The sequence below is a fragment of the Ceratotherium simum genome, chromosome 2 (genome assembly GCF_057802395.1).
Source record: "Ceratotherium simum simum isolate JZ-2026a chromosome 2, ASM5780239v1, whole genome shotgun sequence".
Taxonomy (NCBI): Eukaryota; Metazoa; Chordata; class Mammalia; order Perissodactyla; family Rhinocerotidae; genus Ceratotherium; species Ceratotherium simum.
In genome coordinates this window covers 995,536-1,013,784 of record NC_141901.1, presented here as the reverse complement: position 1 = coordinate 1,013,784, position 18,249 = coordinate 995,536, and the positions used below count along the sequence as shown (strand labels likewise).

Genomic DNA, 18,249 nt, shown 5'->3' with positions numbered 1-18,249 from the left:
AGACTGGGGTTCCTCAACTTCAAGGACCACTTATCTCAGTCTCTGGACTGTGGATGGTTAGGACATGTCTATGGAAGGCAGGACTAAGACATGCCCATACCTTCTCGGGGGAGGGGCTTTCTATGGGGAGGGGTTCACAGAGGCTTTCTGGAAGAGGTGGTATTTGAGCTCAGCCTATAAGCAGTGTCCACCTGCCTCCCCCCGGGAGATCTGGATTCAACAGGCATCTAGGATGGAATCTGGGAATCTGTTTTTAGAGAAGTTCCTTTGGTTATCAGATAGTTTGGCTGAGATCTGCTGTCTTGAAGGTTGGCTTCTCTGGTGGCTGGAAAGGAGGGGGACATCCTGGGGGAGAGAGAAGGGGGATGGCATGGCCAAACGCAGGGAAACCTAATGTTGGCACATATTGAGATGCTCAGTCTGGCTGAACTAGAAGATTTTACACATGGAGCAGTGGAATATGACGATTGGAAGATGAATGGGGATGCACTGCTGTGGGTCTTGGATGCGAAGACGAGGAGTTAAGCCTTTATGCAGCAGGCAGGGGTGGGGCAACCACTGAAATTTTCTGAGCAGGAGAGTAACGTGATGAAAACAGGCGTTAAACTACACACTACAGAGGGGAAATTAGCTGTATTTTCAAAGCCCAAAGGCAGAGTCCTAAACTTTCTCTTATCACCCATTCAAAGTGCTTCTTGGTGTCTAACTTGTTTCCTGCTGTAATTAAAGTTCAGTTTGTCACACAGGAGTTGGAAGACAGCTGGACAGGCCCTAGTGACAGGAAAGCGAAGTCATTCTCCCATTCCTGTCAGAGAGAACCCACATATCTTGGTGGAACAAGCGTGTGTGCCAGGGTTCTGGGTCGAGCTGGCAGAGCACTGGGGCATATGAGGGCAACGAGCCTGCATTGATACAGGTGCCGACGTCCAGGTAATCAGAGCCCCGGTGGAATTAGAAGCCCTGGATTTGTTCCTGAGGGGCTCTTCCCCCTCTCCACCCCCCAATACTGGCGTTCGTTCTGTTCTTTTGAAAAGCTTATGGGCATCAATACAGGCATCTCTGCCCTCCTGCTCCATTGTGAAGGTAAAAGAGAGGAAGCTGATAAAGGTCTCTGAGCCAGGAGATAAAGGCCTGGAAGAAGAAAGACAGATGTGATCCAGGGAGGGCACAGGAGAAGAGGTTAAGGGGGCCTCACTGTTTCTCCCTCCAGCTTGTTGGGGTGCCAGTGACACCTGAGAGTGGGATCTGCCAGAAGCAAGGGAGGCAGCAGGTGTCTGTCCCCTTCTAGTCTCCTGCTTCGACCATCCCCAGGCTAGGGGGAGTGGGCGCGAGTTCCAGTCTGTCTTGTCCTCCAAGGCCCTCTCTGCTGTGGCCCTGTCCCATTTCCTCCACCTGTCATCTGCAGGAGTATCTGAGAGAATCCCAGACTCCAGTCTCTGAAAAAGAAAGCTTTTCTTGAATAGGGAATTTCTTCCCCCCGGGCTCGCAGGGCAAGTGGAACATTCCATTGAAAGGCGGGGAAACAGGAATAGGTGAGTGCACAGTGCAGCAAAGAGAGCGGACTCAGAGACACAGGTGGGAGGAGTGTGGCTGAGCCACTCACGCTGCCCACCTGCGCCTCTGCCACTTGCCTACCAACTGCTCGGGGGCACCTTGCTTCCTGCGCCCTGACCCCAAAATGCCAGCATGGCAGGATATGGCTCTGGGCCACCTAAAGAGGCCAGGTAGGCGGACATCCCCTCAGAAGACCCTGTCGCTCCCGTCTGGGGACCTGCACTTTCCCACTTACCTGGGGCTGCTGTGTCCCACAATTCTGGGGGCACCATCCATACTGTGTCTATGTGAATGGCACCCTGTGGGGTTTTGCAGAGGCCAGGGAGTCAGTGCCAGCAGGTAAGTAGGAGGGAAGAATTGGACACTTTTCTGTGTTCTAGACAAACAATAGGGACCTTTCCAGGAAGCTGGAGGGAAGGAGTTACCTGTAAGAGGATCCCCGGATGGATGCTCTGTGGGGTGGGTGGAACAGGGTTTTGCATTTGCTGCTGATTGCTTAATTAGACACCTACGTAGTGCTCTCTGGTAATGACCACATCTCCCAGGGCAGATAAAAGGGCAGGTAGCTTCAGAGCGCCAGGGGAAGGTCTCAAGGACAGCACCCTGAGTGGGGGTAGTGGGTAGAGGGTCATGGGCTGTCCTTGGCCAGTACAGACTGTAGACAATCAAAGGGGGCACGTGTTTTCTCTCCAGGGACTGAGTGGAGAGGCAGCAGGCTCAGGCCTGTTTCTGTCTCCAGTATTACAATCCTGTGTGGGCTTCCAATTTCTGGTGTGGTTGGTCCTCTTGAGAAATGGGAGGGCCATCCCCTGTGTCGAGGTAGTGACCAAGGCCAGATGAGCCTAGGAATGTAGTACCCTGATGTGGAGAGCCACCAGGTGCTCTGCCAGGCACCTGTAGTTCGGTTGGAAAGAGCCAGGCAGGAGCTCCCGCCAGACGATCAAGAACCACCGTGGGATGTGAGGCTGAGTTTTGATACTGGGCTGAGAGCCCCACTACAAATATTTCAGAGCTGCTCAGAGAGTGTGCTAGAGGCAAACTGACGCTAGCGATTTTCTCTGATGCCTGGGGGAGTGGCTGTGTTTAAGTGTGTGTGATTCTTCTGTGCCTGTCCCCAGCACTCTTCAGCTCACCTTCTTAGGACTGGGGTTGTTGGGGCAGAGGCCCCAGCTCTCTCTTGGGTGAGCCAGCTAAATATTTACCAAAAGCAAGGCTGCAGAGGAAAGGTGCCAGGCCAGGTAAATGTAGTGTTTGTGCCATCCAAACAATGCCATGCTTCATGGGCTCCCAACACCGCAGCTCTGTTGGGAGGCCTGAGCCCGGCCCCTGCGAAGGCTGGCTGCAGGAAAGCCCAGGGCCATGCACCATGCATGAGCCAGGGAGATGCCACTCTGCTGCTTGGGTGTCTCTGGGACGCTGGCATCTTGGCTTTGGATCGTCTTTGGTCTCGTTTCCTCCATCCCAGGAAGGGCTGAATGCCTCAAGAGGATGGAATCTGGTGAGGGCCTGTAGGACTGCTGCCTGCTGTTGATCTCTTCCATGCTTCTGATGCAAATGATGGAAATAATTATTTCTGCCCATTTCAGAGACAGAGTGAGGTTGGCAGAGATGACCTACTGTCATGGAAACTTTGGACTATAGGAAAAAGACTGTGAATTTTGAAGCTGGGCAGACCTAGCTTTATCACTTACTAGCTGTGTGACTTTGGGCAAGTTAGCTGACTCCTCTAATCATGAGTTCCCTGTGGTATAAAATGGGTTTTTAGGACCCACATTGCCATTGGTGATTGCGAAGTTTCCTCCTAGAAAGAAACAAAACAATTCCCTTTACAGCATAACCTGAGTGCTTTCATGTTGAGAAGCAGGAAACGGGACTATGTTCAATTTCATTCAATAAACATTTTTGAGCAAAGGTATTTCCAGTTCCAAAGACTCAATGATTTTGTATCTTTAGAAACCCTTTGAACATCTTAGAAGGAAGAAATATTTGAAAACTCTTATATTTGGCAGTTATCATTAGTTTTTTGTTACTCAGGAAGTCTTGATCTGTTTAGTTCTAGAACTAGAAACAATGGGGGAAGCAGAAAAACTGTCTAACAGCACTCTTCAACAGTGCAACAGGCTGCCTTCAAAAGTAGTGAGCACCCTGTGCCTGCAGGAGTTCAAGTGCGTGTCCGTCTTTCCTCCGTGGTAGAGAGGGCGTATCCTGCACTGGGTGGGAGCACAGACTGCTTAGTGCTGAGACCCCTCCTTGCTGTGGGAGGCCTGATTCTGGGATCTCCAAAATTCCCAGCTGAGAGTCAGGAGTTTCCCTACCCTACGAGGCTGATGCAGCTGAGACAGAACTGCAAGGGAAATTCCCCCCCGGGCTTCCTGACTTCTCCAAAGCACAGCCCTTCTGTTTGGACCAGGTCTCGACTCACACATCTTTCCTCTCCCTAAATGTTCTTCCACCATCAGAGACTTGGAGCTTGTGTGACTCTCGCCCTGCTGCATGTCTCAGAACCAGCTTCTATTCTGGGTGGATCTTTTCCCTGTATTTCAAACCATCTCTAGCAGGACATGAGATTAACCATCAAGCAACTACTTATGGCATTCCTACTAGGTGTAAGGCACAGGTGTAGGAATTGAGGGGGAATGCAAGGAATTGTAGTAAATAGTCCCAGTCCTTAAAAAGCTTCAGTTTCTCTTTTGGAGATAAGTTTTATACAGGTGAAAAATCAGTTGAAGTCCAAGGCTGTGTGTAAATGACAGGTCAGTGGTGAAGACCACAGTTGGAGTGTGTGGGAGAGTGATAGATAGCTATTTGTGGGCTGAGGCACTTTGATGGACTGGGCCAGTGGATTTGGACACTGATTACCATTGGGTAGAGACTGGGGTGGGAGAGGGAGAGTCAAAGTTGACCTGGTGGTTATAAGCCTGTTTGACTGGGACGGCTAATGTCGACATTGATAGATGTGAGAGAACTTAAATTGAGAGCCCATTATAACTGCCTGTTTTTAACATGTGTGGGTTACAGTACTCAAATGGTACAGAGAAGTGTTCTGGGAGTAGTTTCCCTCCTGCCCGTCTCTGGTCTACACCCAGTTCCCTCCTTGGAGGTGATTGCTGTTACCAGTGTCTGGTGGACCCTCCCCGAGAAGCTCTAAGCCAGTCTAGGCCATGATCTGGGGGCCCAGTCTGGCCCACCACCTAATTTTTTATAACCCAGGAGCCAAGAACAATGTTTATATTTTAATTGGCTGAAAAAAATCAAAAGGAGAATGATGTTTTGTGACGCATTAAACTTATATGAATTTCACATTTTAGTGTTCACTAGCAGAGTTTTATTGAAACCCAGCCATGCTCATTCGATTGTGCTCATTCATTCATGCTCATTTGTTTACGTCTTGTCTGTGGCTGCCTTTGAACTAAAAGGGCAGATTGGAGTAGTTGCAAGAGAGACTGTATGGCCCACGAAGCTGAAGATGTTTACTGTCTGAATCTTTACATGAAAAGTTTGCTGACCCCTGCTCTAGGCAGATATCATCGTATAAGTAGTTTCTTAACCCAAATGGTAGCATGCTAAGTTAATTGTTCTGCCCCTCACTATTTTCACTTACTCTATCTTGGAGACTGTTCCGTATCAATACTATAATATAATTAGTCTGTGGGTGGTGAATCTTAATTTGATTTTAGAGAAAGACTAGTTACCCTGAGGAAAAGCTCAGTGGGTGGTTGGGCTCCTGGGACTGAAGCGTGGAGCCTGGAGGTGGAGATGTGAGAGACATCTGCAGGAGGTCTTCAGTCCAGTCTGTCTGTGACCTTGGCCCGTGGATCAAAGATTTCCCTTTATAGAAATGAAGGCTTGCATTCTGAGCACTGTCTGAAGTAAACTGTGAATGTTAATAGATTGATGTAAAGACGATGAATGAGAAACGTTAAACCAGCACCTGAAGGAAAGTAAATACTAACGTCACTTGAGAGTTACCTTCTGGAGTCAGAAGTGAGCTAGTAAAGGTGGTGTGGAGTAGCAAGGGGGCGTGGGTCTTGACTGATGCCGACTGTGTGCCTACTGCTTTTACTTGTTACCTTATTCAGTTGTTTCTCTCTAGGTGGTATCATGTGCCTCATTTTACAAACAAGGAAATTGGGGCCCAGAGAGGTTAAGTGATTTTTCTCACAATCAGTGATTCAAGTGGCTTGACTACAACTACCTAGTTGTAGTCAAGTGTGATTCCATCTGACTTTTAAAGACTTCTCTTTCCGTTCTATCACCCAAGATGCCAAATCAGGCTGGGAGTCACTGGCCAGCTCTGAGGTGCCCTTTCATCTTTCTGGCCTCAGCTCCCTCATCTACAAAATGAGGCACTGCCACCAGGATTTCCCTTCCCGCTTTTCCCTGGCTTGATTCTGTTATGGGTGAAACATAGAGGAAAAGGGTGGCTCTGTACAAGTCAGATGCAGAAAACTGGCAGAGAAGAGGCGAGGAAGGGGAGTTTAGCAATTAGTACGTGCCAGACCAGTTATCTGGAATCCAATCCTTAGAAGAATATTATTGCTTGATGTGGAGGAAGAGTCTAGACAGCTCTGCTCATAAACTGGGGACCTGCACGTCAGCCTTACCGCCAGGCCCCTGAGTGCCACTTCGGCACCAGGGCTTGCGCTGCTGAGGGGGTGGGGCCGGAGGGACGGGTGGGGGTGGGGGGGGCAGCGCCTGACAGGTCTCTGGCTGTACCTGCCGGCTCTGCTGCTCTCTGGGTTTCTGGAGAGCTGCCGCTAGAGGGCTGTCTGACGTCACCAAGCAGCTGGCGGGGTGGGGAGTGAGAGGAGCGCGAGGGCGGGTGAGCCATCAGACCCGAGGCGCGGAGAGAGGAGCAGGGGTGTGTGTGTTTATATAGGACTCGCCAACCTGCAGTTTCGGATTTCAGACCCCGGTTTATCAGGAGACTTTCCTCTGGTTTTCAGTCAATGCTGGAGCAGGGAGAGAGCTGACACCAGAGCTTTCCTGGAAGGCTGGGGAAATTCTGGATCCCCGGGCTCCCTGTCTCCTTCCTTCTCATGGGAGCTGCAGCAGCCACCCTTGGCAATTTTCTTGGATCTGGAGTATTGCTTCATTCCTTCCCAATCAGCAGTCTGCGTCTTCCAGCTGGGTCCTGACTTCCAGCATGGAAGGTAAAATCTGGGGTTCTGGGGATCTGGGCTGGGAAGAACTGGGGCTATCCAGACTTACAATGGAGAGGACTGGTAGAAGGACGCATGCACATGTTGGGCAAAGAGGAATAATTCACAACAAGAGGGATTTGAGCGACAGAGAGGGAGGGAGAGGGTGTGTGTGTGTGTGTGTGTGTGTGTTGGGGGCACTTCTATTACATTTGGAAAGCAAATCTTCTTCCACTTCCTCTTCCTTTCGTTGATCCCCTCTTTCTCTCATAACAAATAAGAATGTCCATCTTCCTTGGGGGTTGCCCATTAAAAAGTTAAAGAAGGTTTCTGACTTCTAGAATGTGAACATTTCCTCACTTGGAGGTGGGGCTGCAGAGGGAACTTGGGGACATGTGTCTGTACTAGAGATATGTGTCCAGAGCACTGATGCCCCTAGAGCCAGCCCTGCTTTTGAAGGCACTTGGAAACATTCCTGATAAAGCTAACTGTAAATCCTGTAGCTGTTTGCATGGTGGGAAGGTATAACCAGTATGGATTCCAGCATGGTCTCCATGTGGAATTAGCTTGAACCAGCATAAAGGGATCAAAGCTGTGAGAGATAAGTGCCAGGAGCACTTTCTTCTCAGTGCCTCAGAATTGAGCAGGATGGAGGCCAATGCCTGGGCGTGGGGCTGGGACTTGGCACTCTGTCTGAAAGCAGAAATATGGGTGGGGAGGTGATTGGTGGGTGGTGAGTAAGGCTGGCTGAATGTGGCTCCATCTTTCCAGGGTTTGCGTAGTGTTTCTTAGTGGCTAGGAGCAGAGCTCAGAGAACTACCTCATACAGGGACTGGTGGGCTGGCAGCCTGGCCTAGCGGCCAAGACCTGTTTGCACAGCATGCCCAGTGGGCAGCACATGCTGTGAGGCTGCGTCCTGCAGGAATGGTGGTTGGGCCAGGCCAATGGGGCTCTGCAAGAGGCTGGAGGTGGCTTTTGGAAAGCAGATTTGGGGTGGTGAGATGAGCATTGGAAAAGGAGTCTGGTGGAGTGAGCTGGAGGCAGAACCTGGAGTGGATGGAAGGAAATCATGAGAGGGGACCCGGGAGTCTTAAGCTCTGATACATTCCAAAGCTGCAGCCAGCTAAGGGATCTCAGCTCTCAATATAGATGTAACCTGGAATAGAGAGAGAGCCAGGGTTTGCCTACTGACTTCTGAATATAACAAGATAGATGGATGAGAGGTGATGTGGGCTGGGCAAAGTAAAGTAAAAACACATTTTCAGCACAAGAAATTGTATAGTGCAGTTGAATCTGGGAGGCAATCACACCAGTATTTGTTAGGCAATATAATTAACAGGTTGTTCAGTCTGGTTATTTTTGAAACTATGTGCATTTAAAAAAATTATTTTTTATTTGTATCACCAGCTACTTCCAATAGAATTCCAGTGTCTTTGTATATTTGATGGATGGTGCAATGGATAATTTTGGCCAACAGATAATAACCCCTTCCTTTTCTTCAGTCGTGCAGTACTTTCCGGCTCAGAGTACATGTTCATAGACATGCTCTCAGTCTAGCTCAATTCAGCAGATGTTTACCAATCTCTGTTCTCTCATAGGCACTGTGTTAGATATTGAGTACATAGACATGGATGAGCCTGGTTCTGCCCTCAAGGCCCTCATGGTCTAACTGCAGTCCTATAAGGAAGACAGAGAGAATATTATTCCTACAATGTAGATGAGGAAACTGGAGCCAAAAGATGCTAACGGACTTGTGGTTAGTCAGCAGAAGGGCAGGGATTGGGATCAAGATCCAGCTCCTAGCCCAGTGCTTTTTTTGTGTTTCTTTCCCTTTACACTACAGTACTGTATCTACCTCCCTCTACCCATGCATCCCCCATACTTTCTCCATCAGAATAATGAGCAAGAAGCAGTCATCTGTGGAAGGAGATGGAAAAACTACTCCCTGGAATGGAGTCAGTCCTCTCTGGGCACCTGAAATGGCATCTGTGGGTCTGTGTCTATGTTTTGTTCATGCTCTCCACCACTGACCAGAGGCCGCCTTTATCTCTCGGATAATTCTTGACTTGGGACAGATGGTCTTCCTCCCCTTTCCCTGGATTATCTGAACAGGCAAGGGGACTGTAAAATTTGGGGCTCACAGAAACTTGGGAGGCTCCACATGGAGGTAGAGACTCACTGAACACTTGATTTATAAAATAACAACTGACATTTGTTCAGTTCTTTGTATCTTACAGAGTGCATTCACCTAAGCAAAGAATAGTATGCTTGTTGATTTCCCTCTCCCTTCCACATTTGTCCAGCTCAGATTTTCTGGAAAAGTCCAAATCCCCAAAGCTTAGGGTTTTTCTCTTAATTTTTAGGCTTAAGCTAAAAGGGACATAGGAGGTCATCTGGCCCAGTGATGCTCAAAGTTTGGTCTGTGACACAGCTTTCATCAGTCTTAGGTACAATGAGAAAAATAGGGAAAACATATTGAACTTTTTCAGAAAGCAAAATGTATTCAGTTTAAAGAATTTCTTTTGGGGGCAGGAAATGTGCTAAAATATTTATTCTGAGATTATGGCTTTCTTATTCTTTTCATGAGCTGATGGTGAGAGTAGATGGTAGTTGGGCTTTTAAAATGTCCTTATTTGGCAGAATAAAAAGTTGGCAACCTTAGAGTGGTTCCTTAAATTCCATTTTTTGAAATTTAACTGGTCCATGAAATCCAAAAATCTTGCCTCCAGGCAGGACCTTCTCCAAACAGATGAGAATCTTCCTGATAAGGGCTCTTTTGGGCAGATTCCTGAAAACTTGGATTCTGATCTTCGTGCCACTGTTCTTTCCCTGTGGGTCCTCGACCGTGATAAACTCACGTTGAGTCTTGGTTTCCTCATTTTTAAGTTGTGAGAGGTTCCTACCTCCAGGACAAGGCCATGGGCAAATGAATGTGCCCTCATTTCCTCTGCTCCTTTGTCAGAGAATCAGAGACTCTGTTCTCTGAGGGGCTCTGGGATTAGGCCTTGCCAGTTCCCATTCCTATAGTCATCTTTTGGAAATGATGGAAATCATCTTCTATCCTTAGAAAAGACAGAGGGAATTTGTAGATGGGATTATGGGAGCAGCATAAGGTATGTTTTACATTTGGGGTCTTGATGTCCAGTGTTAATCATTCAGAAACACCTTTTTAGCTAGATGGTCAAGAGTCAAGGGCATTTAAAAATCCTGCTATCAGTTTTTCAAATGGTGGATCTTCTTGAGCTCTCAAGAATATCAGCTGGGGCTTTTCTAAATCTGGAGTCTCCTGGAGGCATTAGAGTGTCTGAGTCTTCTACCTTCTGAGGAGTCAGGCCTGGAATAGCAACAAATATGTGGGAATCCCCAGGCAGCCCCAGCTGCCAGACTGAGACACGTGATTTGGTGTGCACATGTGTGCAGACTTGTAGGAGAGAATGTGTTTAGGGGAAAATCAGTTTGAAATCACCCTGGAAATGGAACTAGATGCTCTTTTTGAGTTTCATTCTAGGACCCCTTTTCTGAAAGTTGATTCCCAGGAGCTTCTTTGTAGGAGAGAATTTTCTGATTTTTCACCCCATTTTCATGTTCTGAAACAAGAGCCCTCCTAGCCTAGGAAAGCAGTTGAGGTTCGGCTTAGGTTGTTAAATTTGGGGGAGTGGGTAGCAGACCCTCAAGCTTTCCTGGGGAAGAGAGAGAAGCAGAACAAACTACTAAAGAAAACAGGGGACCCTGAGGCTCTGACTTGGAAGACCAAGCCCAGTGCATGAGTGTCTCCTCCCCAAAAGGTTTCTGGAGAGTGATGGTTAGTTTAGCAGCACAGCCTGCAAGAAGGGTGCTATGGAAAAGCCTACACCTGTGACTGATGACAGACACCATGGGCCTGTTCAAACTAGCTGAGGGGGAAAGACAAAATGAAAAAGGATCCAAGAAGTGCAAGTTAAGGATCTCTGCCACCTGAGGAACTTCTGCATGGTAGACCCCTCCACAGTCCATCTGATGGCTCCACCTAGGTTTGGGGCAGGTGAATGATGGTGACAAAGAAGTGGTTCTCTTAGCCTATCTCTGGTTACCTCTGATGGTGGCTTTTCCCAAGGAGACTTTAATGAGGATTTTGTCCTAACTTTGGATAGGTTTGGGACAGGGTCAGGGAGAAGAGCTGAAATCTTGGAAATGAGGATCTCTTCTGAGATGTTCAAGCCAAAGGGCAGAAGGTGTTCACCATTCAGCATGGCCTTTTCTGATTGTAAAGGTCAACAAGGACATGACTGGGACCTTAAAGATGTCCCCATCCTTGTCATGGTGAGAGTATGGAAAGCAGTACCTGGACTCCAGGACCACCTTTGTCTTCAACTGACTATGTGGTCTTGGGCAACTCAGTCTCACCTGGGCCTCAGATTTCTCATCTGTAAAATGAACAAGATGAATGTGAGGGCCACCATCCTATTTGTTTAACTCTACTTGCCACAGTTCTCCATTTGACAGACAGTAGGGCCTTTCCTAGAACTTCAGGTAGACCTTACCACTCCCAGAGAAGGAGAGTCTATACTTCTTTCAGAATTGCAGGTCTACTGTACAACAATTGCATGTGTTGGAAAAGTGGCTCAAGGTGGCAGGATGAGAGAGGTATTCCCAAGACAGCAGATCCAGGGTCAGAACTGAGAGCCCACTTGGGTGACTGCGTGTTGGTAGGAGTCGAGTCTCAAACAATCATCAGTATGTCCCTAAAATGTACTGCAAGAGCTGAGAGATCTGAGAATAGCGATTGCCCAGTATTGCTCACAGTTATTGGCCAGGGCTGGTTTCCCATTTTAAAAGCCTCCTGGGGCGATGAAACAGTGTCAGGAGAAACACAGCAAACCTGTCCCAGCGTGTGTTGTGTGTATTTGCTTCTCACCCCGGAGCACCCATCTTCGTTATCTCCCTCACACTCAGCATCTTTTCCTTCCTTCAGTCCAATTTCCCACAGACTTTGGCTTCCTCCACCCCTTAGTTTTCCCTGAAGTTCAGTCATTTATTCCCCCTGTAAATGCCTCTAGGGAGTAGGTAGCACAGATGAAGCTGTGGGGTGGTGGTAGTGGGGAGAGAGGGCTGGAAGCCCAAGAGGTGGGGAGTTGGGAGGCACGTTGGAATCTTCAGGCGTGTCTATACCTGAAGTCCAACCAAATAACACCACACTGCCTCTGCCAGCTCCGTTCAGGTGGGAAAGCAGCAGATTCTTATGGGCCCATGGGCTGGTGTTTGAATCCTCTCCTCTGCCCCAGGCCAACTTGCATTCCAGGGAAACGGCTCCAGGCTGCAGGAACCCAGGGACCCAGGAGAGATCCAGATCGTGATGAGACAAGTGCTTGGAAGGGCTGTCGACATCATTAGCTTAAATAACTCTGGTGGCTTTCCTGAAAGCCCTGTCTTCAGGGTCTGGTGGAGCGGCGTATGCAGCTCCACAACTTGTCATCTGAAACCCTCGTGGCCTGTGGATTTTAGAACAGTGACATGGGCACATAATGTGTATTACATACAACCTTCAGCAGGGTCGGGAGCAGCTCCAGAATCAACTGTGTTAATATTTCTGCAGCGAGACTTATCTAAGGAGTCACATAAGTGGGATAAATAAAGGCTACAAAGAGTCTCATGCCAGTCAGGTCATGCTTTGCTGCTAACTGGAGTCAAGTCAGGTTGGAATTCGGCCACCAGTTGAGTTAAGGAAAAACTTCAACTTTCAGATGTCTATGGATTTGGGAATGCTGTTAAGGCATTGCGGTTCTGTGCCGCCTCCTACAAGCCTGTCAGGTGGGAATTAGCACTCCCGCTATACAGATGTTGAAGCTTGGGCTCAGAGACCATCAGCAACTTGCCTGGTGCCAGGCAGCCGAAGAGCGGCTGAGCTCTGATCCCAATCCAGGTCTGTCTGCCTCTGGAGCCAGGCGTTTTCCTCCAAGGTACCCTACAGGACGCTTTACTTCTCCAGCAGTGAGTGAAGGAGCTGTGAGAGTGGGGGTGGGCAGCTCTGACTTTGCCATTTTTCCAGGTTAGGGAGGCTCTCTCTGCACATCTGATAGGGATCATTTATTGACTTGTTCTTATTTATACATTGACTTCTGGGATCCCGGGAGGCTAAAGGCTCAGAAGAGAGGAAGCTAAAGTTCAGTCAACTTTGTGGCTTACAAGAAGAATCCAGCTGGCTTTGTGGGGGCTGTGAGAGCCAAGAACAAATGGGGTCAAGTTGGGTTTAGTGAGAGAAGCATCATCTGCAGTCAAAACAACCCCCATGCAGAACCGATGGAATGCACAGTGCTTCCTGCTTCCCCACCCATCGCCTGGCTGTAGAAGTCTTGCCTTGAGTAGGGACCAGTCTTGAGAGAAGGACTATCTGGAAGGATCACAAACCCCAGATAAGGAGGAGAGTGATGTTCAGCTTGAAATAAGAATTCAATTAGGGGGTCTCACTGGTCTTCATTAGTGACATGAAAAAAGGTCAAAGGAAGTGCTAATTCAATCTGCTGAGGATACACCATGTGCTTTTAACACTTCATTGGAAGGATGGACGTTGGTCTGTTGTCTGGGCAATGGCATAGATAACCTCCTTCCCCTGCCTTCTACGTGCTATCAGATGACAACTGCCATTCCAGAGTCATCTCTAGGTCAGGAAGATTTGAACTCTTACTGTCCAGACACGCAGGTGTCCATGGTGTGGTGAGGAGCCTGCTGTCAGTGATCTCAGAGCAGTGTAAGGGCCAGCTGCTCCGCAGGTGAGTGGCCTGCGCTGTGTCCTTTGCTAGGAAGAGACCCGTTAGGAAAGGTGGTAGATTAGTTGCCATAGGAACAAGGAACATCTGCTCCAGCCAACTGTGGAACAGATGCAGGAAAAAAATTCTTAAAGGGACCATTAGCTCATGGAATTGGTACCAAGGCCGTAGGTTTTTCTAAAGGAGACATGAGGGGCAGAGAAGACCCTTAGCCTGAGAGAACTGTGGGGCTCTAAAGCAGCAAAGGACCCACATTTGTTTTGGAAAGTGCAAGAGAGAGAAGACAAGATTTTTTCTCCCCTGAATAATGGCTGTCCTCTGGGAACATGTCTCCGAGCTGTGTCAGAGCTCCCAAGCCCCTCTGTCAGCTGCGCCTGCCACCTTCCATAGGGATCCTAGCTCGCCTGTACGGCCCCCACTTCTGTGGCCGGCTCCCTCCTACACATCCTAGGAGCTTTTCTAACCTGGGGAGTAGTAAATGAATCTGCTATCTCTGACCCTTACGTCCGTCCTGTCCTCAGACGGCCTGATCTCCAGGCCAGCCGAGGTCGCCCCCACCCTTTCCTTGGGCGCGCCTCCAGTCCTTCTCCTTCTTCCTCTTCTTCCCTTCTTTTTTTCCCTCTTGCCAACCATGTATGCAGAGTCGATGAGACATTGGGTCCTCCAGAAGTAGTAGTTAGGACTTCTGAGTATGTATTACTGACAGTACTCAAAGCAGCTTAAGCCCTAAAGGAGATTTTATTATAAGGATCAAGAAATGGCTGGAGCACGGGAACAAGCTAAGACCAAGAAGCCAGATGCCACAAGTATGGTCTTGTGTTGCTCCTCTCCTTGTGCTGGCTTCAGTCTTTCCTCTCACTGCAGAGAGGGCTCTTGGTTTGGTGGTCAGTCTACAGGGTAGAAAGGTGGCCTCGAGCGGCTTCCTCATGTCCATGTCACCTGGAGGAGGACTGATCTCTTTCTCTCTCAATCCAAGTTCCCATCCCTGCGGAGGGGTTTTGGCTGAGCTGGGATCAGGTAGCTGCCCTGTAACCAAGAGAGTGGTGCCAGGTTTAGGAACATGGCTAGTACCACTGTACTGTGCAGGTATCAGGGTGGGTGCTGTCTGTCATGTTAGCCCTTCTTGGACCTCCAAGCCTAGAGGAGTTTGGCTTGGAGAGTTTCTGCACCCCTGACCTCTCTCGCAGCTCTTTTCCTGCCTGACCAAGGGGCCTGGCAGGGCCTAGAGGTGGCACGGCAGTGTGACTGAAGGAGCCGGGATGGCCGTGGTGTCATTGCCTCCCGCGTGGGTGGAGAAGGCGTGGAACCTGAAGCCTGATGGCCAGTCAGGCCCTCACCTTACCCACAGGTAAAACTTTATCATAAGAGATTTTATTGTTTGTCAGACATGAGGGAGTCAACATCCAAAGCTTCAAATCTAAAAGCGCATCACTGTTTCCACTTTCAGTTGTTTACAATGTCCCTCATTCCATCCTGGGCTCATGAGGAGGACTGGTGCCCACCATCTTGTTTAGGTTGGGATTGATCAGTGACTATGAAATCACCCCTGCATGAGAAGACAGGGATTGGGCCAGGGTATATGGGAATTGGAACCATTTCTGGCTGGTTGCTGCCTTTCATCCAAATGACCCCAGAGAAGAGAAGAGACAAACTGAGAGGTCAAATTGTATAGTCTTTTCATGTGCTGTACCCCTTTTTCTGTATGCCCTCCTTCACGCCTTACTCCTCCAGACTCCTCCCTCCACCCACTGTGATGGCAGACGTGGAGCAGAGTGCTGGGCTGGAAGGGGGAAGAAGGAGGCAGGCCTCACTGGGCTCTGCTCTGTGAGGGGGTGGGAGGGGATGGAGAGCGGAGCCCTTCCCTCTGGTCTTGCCTGGTTCCCCTGGAGCCTGGGAGGTGGAGTTCCTGAATGGAGGGGAGGGAGGGCCTGCAGGGCCCAGGAGCCGGGCTATTTCTGGAACACAGGACACATGGGCAGCCGCAGAGAAGGTCAGACTCTGGGCACAGGCTGGAATGCAAGGGGTCAGGCAGCGGGGGAGCTGCAGTCTCACCCCTTCTGGCAGCTTGGGGGACCCTGCAGTGCCCTTTGGGGAAGGTGGGGCCCTCAGCAGAGTAGGTGGGGGCGGGGGGCTGGGCCCTGGTGGTGATGGTGTGGTGCCTTGGAGGGGTGGGTGTGGCACAGAATCCAAGTGCCCACTGCACTGAGGTGGGGAGGGGCTCTGATTCGTGCTCTCTGCCATGAAAAAAATTTAGGTCAGACAAAGCCCCGTGTGAAGCGACGGAGAAACAGTGCTGAGGTGGGGCAAGGAGGCCCAGTGCACACAGATGTGTGAGTGTGCACCAGTGTTCGGGGACACGCACAGGCGTCGGGGCGAGTTTACCGTGAAGCCACGCAGCTTAGCTTCAGGCTCCCTCGCGCACTGGCCCTTCCAGGCACTACGGAATTTGTGTTTGTAGGCTTTCTCTTCATGAGGACCCCCAAACTGTGTAAGCCTCAGGCCCCACAAAACCTGGCTCTGCCCTGCATCCATATGCACAGCATGCACTCAGGCCTCCCTCCCTGCGTCCTCTTCACAGAGCCCTGTCCACACACACTCCCCGTGTCTTCTGTGCTTCACCCTCATCCTCACACTTGCCTGCATGTGGTTTGGGGCTTCTTGAGTTTCTGTTTATAGTTAGAAAATTGCCCTGCTCCAGCTCTGCATTTGTCACAGATGGACCATCTTGGCTACGTCTGACTGCTGCTTGACCCTCGGGCACCCTGCTCTGGGCCGGCTCCCGTCAGTACCCTGGATGCATAGTCTGTGGGTTTGTTTTCCTTCTCGTGCTCTGGGTCTTCCCAGTTGAACCCAAACCTCTAAAATGGAGAGAGGGCTCTAGATGGGAAATTAGCCTTAGAGAGGGGCTTTCCAGAAGAACCTGAAGCGCCCAGGACTCAATGGCCTCTTCTGTCCTCGCGTTGGCCCTAGGAGCATGGTGATTCCCTGTCTGTCTGGGGCGGTGCGACCGGCCTTTGCCCACATCCTACAGGTGGATGGGTGCAGTGTAAGCACTGGCACTTGGGTCTTCTCAGTCAGCTCCTTCTGCCCAGTGACGTAGCCCTGGGAATTGACTTGCTTTTTAACTTCCAAGTGTGAAAAGGACACAGGAAAAAACTCCACCTCCCAATTCAAAGTATGCCAGGGCAGACCTCCCTCCCATTTGAGATTCTTAGGTGTTGACTATTCTGGCTTCTAAGGATAGGGGGACAGGGACTGCCTCAGAGAGTCTCTTGATCTGAGGTGGGTGGTATCTTAAAGGCCTACAAGCTGGGTGTAGGAATCTCTAGGTGCCATCTTGATGGGTAACTTCTTTAGGAGCAATTATTAAGCATCCATCCTTATGTGTCGAAGTGCTGAGGGGTTTTATCGTCAAAATGGGGACCATGAGTGAACAGTCCCAGGGAGAGGCATACAGATAATAGTGATCACTGGCTTTTATTGAACATTCACTAGGGGCCAAGACCTCTCTTACATTGTCTACTTATATAATCTCATTTAATCCTATGACAAATCAATGAGGTAGGTGCTTATATTACCCTTTTTACAGATGGGAGAATGAAAGCACAGAGAGGTTAAGTCACTCATCAAAGTCTTTAGGTAGTAACAGTGGAGCCAGGATTGGAACTGGGGCAGTCTGACTCCAGAGCCAAAAATCTCAAGGCCAATGCAGATTCAACTCAGTAAAAATAAACTAAAGGATTAGCTTGTAGGATGATGCATGAGAAGGGAATTTCAAGTTGCACAACTAACATGAAGTGGGAAGAGAGCTGGCTTTGGACTGTGTCCTGGGCTCTGATCCCAGCTCTCCCACTTCCTAACTGTGTAGCCCTGGGCTACTTACCTGACCTCTCAGGTTCCTCCTCTGTAAGTGCAGGACAGCAATACCTATCTCGGGAGGTTAAGCAGAGAATTTGCTAGTGTTCTGTTTTGGGTAGGTGTTCATTTCCTTTTCTTTTCTGTGCCAATTGTCACATCTTCCTGGGGAGGGTGAAGAGTGATTTGGGAATTCAAGGTTAATCCTTGTTTCAAGAGGAAGATGTCTAACCAGCTCTCCAATAGTTGGTCTCCTGGACCAGACTGCCTGCCATCACCATTTCTTACTGTCCCCTCTTGAGACTGCCTGGAATTGGAGGAGAGACGGGCTGGAGAGAGAGGGTGGTGGCTTAATGCAGCTCTCAGGCAGCTGTCACCTTCTGCCCCTCTTGCTTCATCATCTTTTTTTTTCCTTTTAAAAATAAGGATAGTCTCTTGCATAGCTGCACTACAATTAGCAAATTCAATTAACATTGATACAATGCTATTATCTAACATACAATCCATATTCAAATCTCACCAGTTGCCCTAATAATGTCATTAGACTCTAATCCAGGACCATGTCTCTACTCCCCTTTAATCTGGAAGAATTCCTCGCCTTTCTTTGTTATTCATGCATTTTTGAAGAGTGCAGGACCCACCCTGGCCCTTTCTGGGCGTTGGTTGTCCAGCCTTCCCATCTCCCTCCCACTCCCCCAGCCTCATGCCTGAGCAGGGCTGACAAGGGTGAGGCAGTTGAGGAACAAAATTTAAGAGGGCACCAAAACACTCAGTAATCAAGATAAATAACATTTTAATGCAACATTTTTAAAAATCAAAATCAGTGCAAAAATTTCATGGAAAACAGAATATCACCATTTTCGATCAAGACGGGCTCAGTAACAGGCCGCTCCAAGCCTCAGGCGAAGGGGATTCAGTAATACTGACCCGGTCTTTATGGAAAATGATATTTCATT

The 18,249-nt window shown here is 49.2% G+C and overlaps 1 protein-coding gene across 11 annotated transcripts in view; it reads left to right on the top strand.

Moving 5' to 3' along the window:
- The window catches only part of PLEKHA6 (pleckstrin homology domain containing A6), a 135,909-nt gene that overhangs the window by 57,229 nt on the left and 60,431 nt on the right, over window positions 1-18,249 (top strand). The window contains exon 1 of one of the 11 annotated variants that reach the window (XM_087436898.1): window positions 6,457-6,707. The exons of the other annotated variants lie outside the window; for them this stretch is intronic. The gene's annotated coding sequence lies outside the window, so the exon portion shown is untranslated. Of the gene's footprint in view, window positions 1-6,456; window positions 6,708-18,249 lie in introns of those variants that run through there. 11 annotated transcript variants of the gene reach the window in all.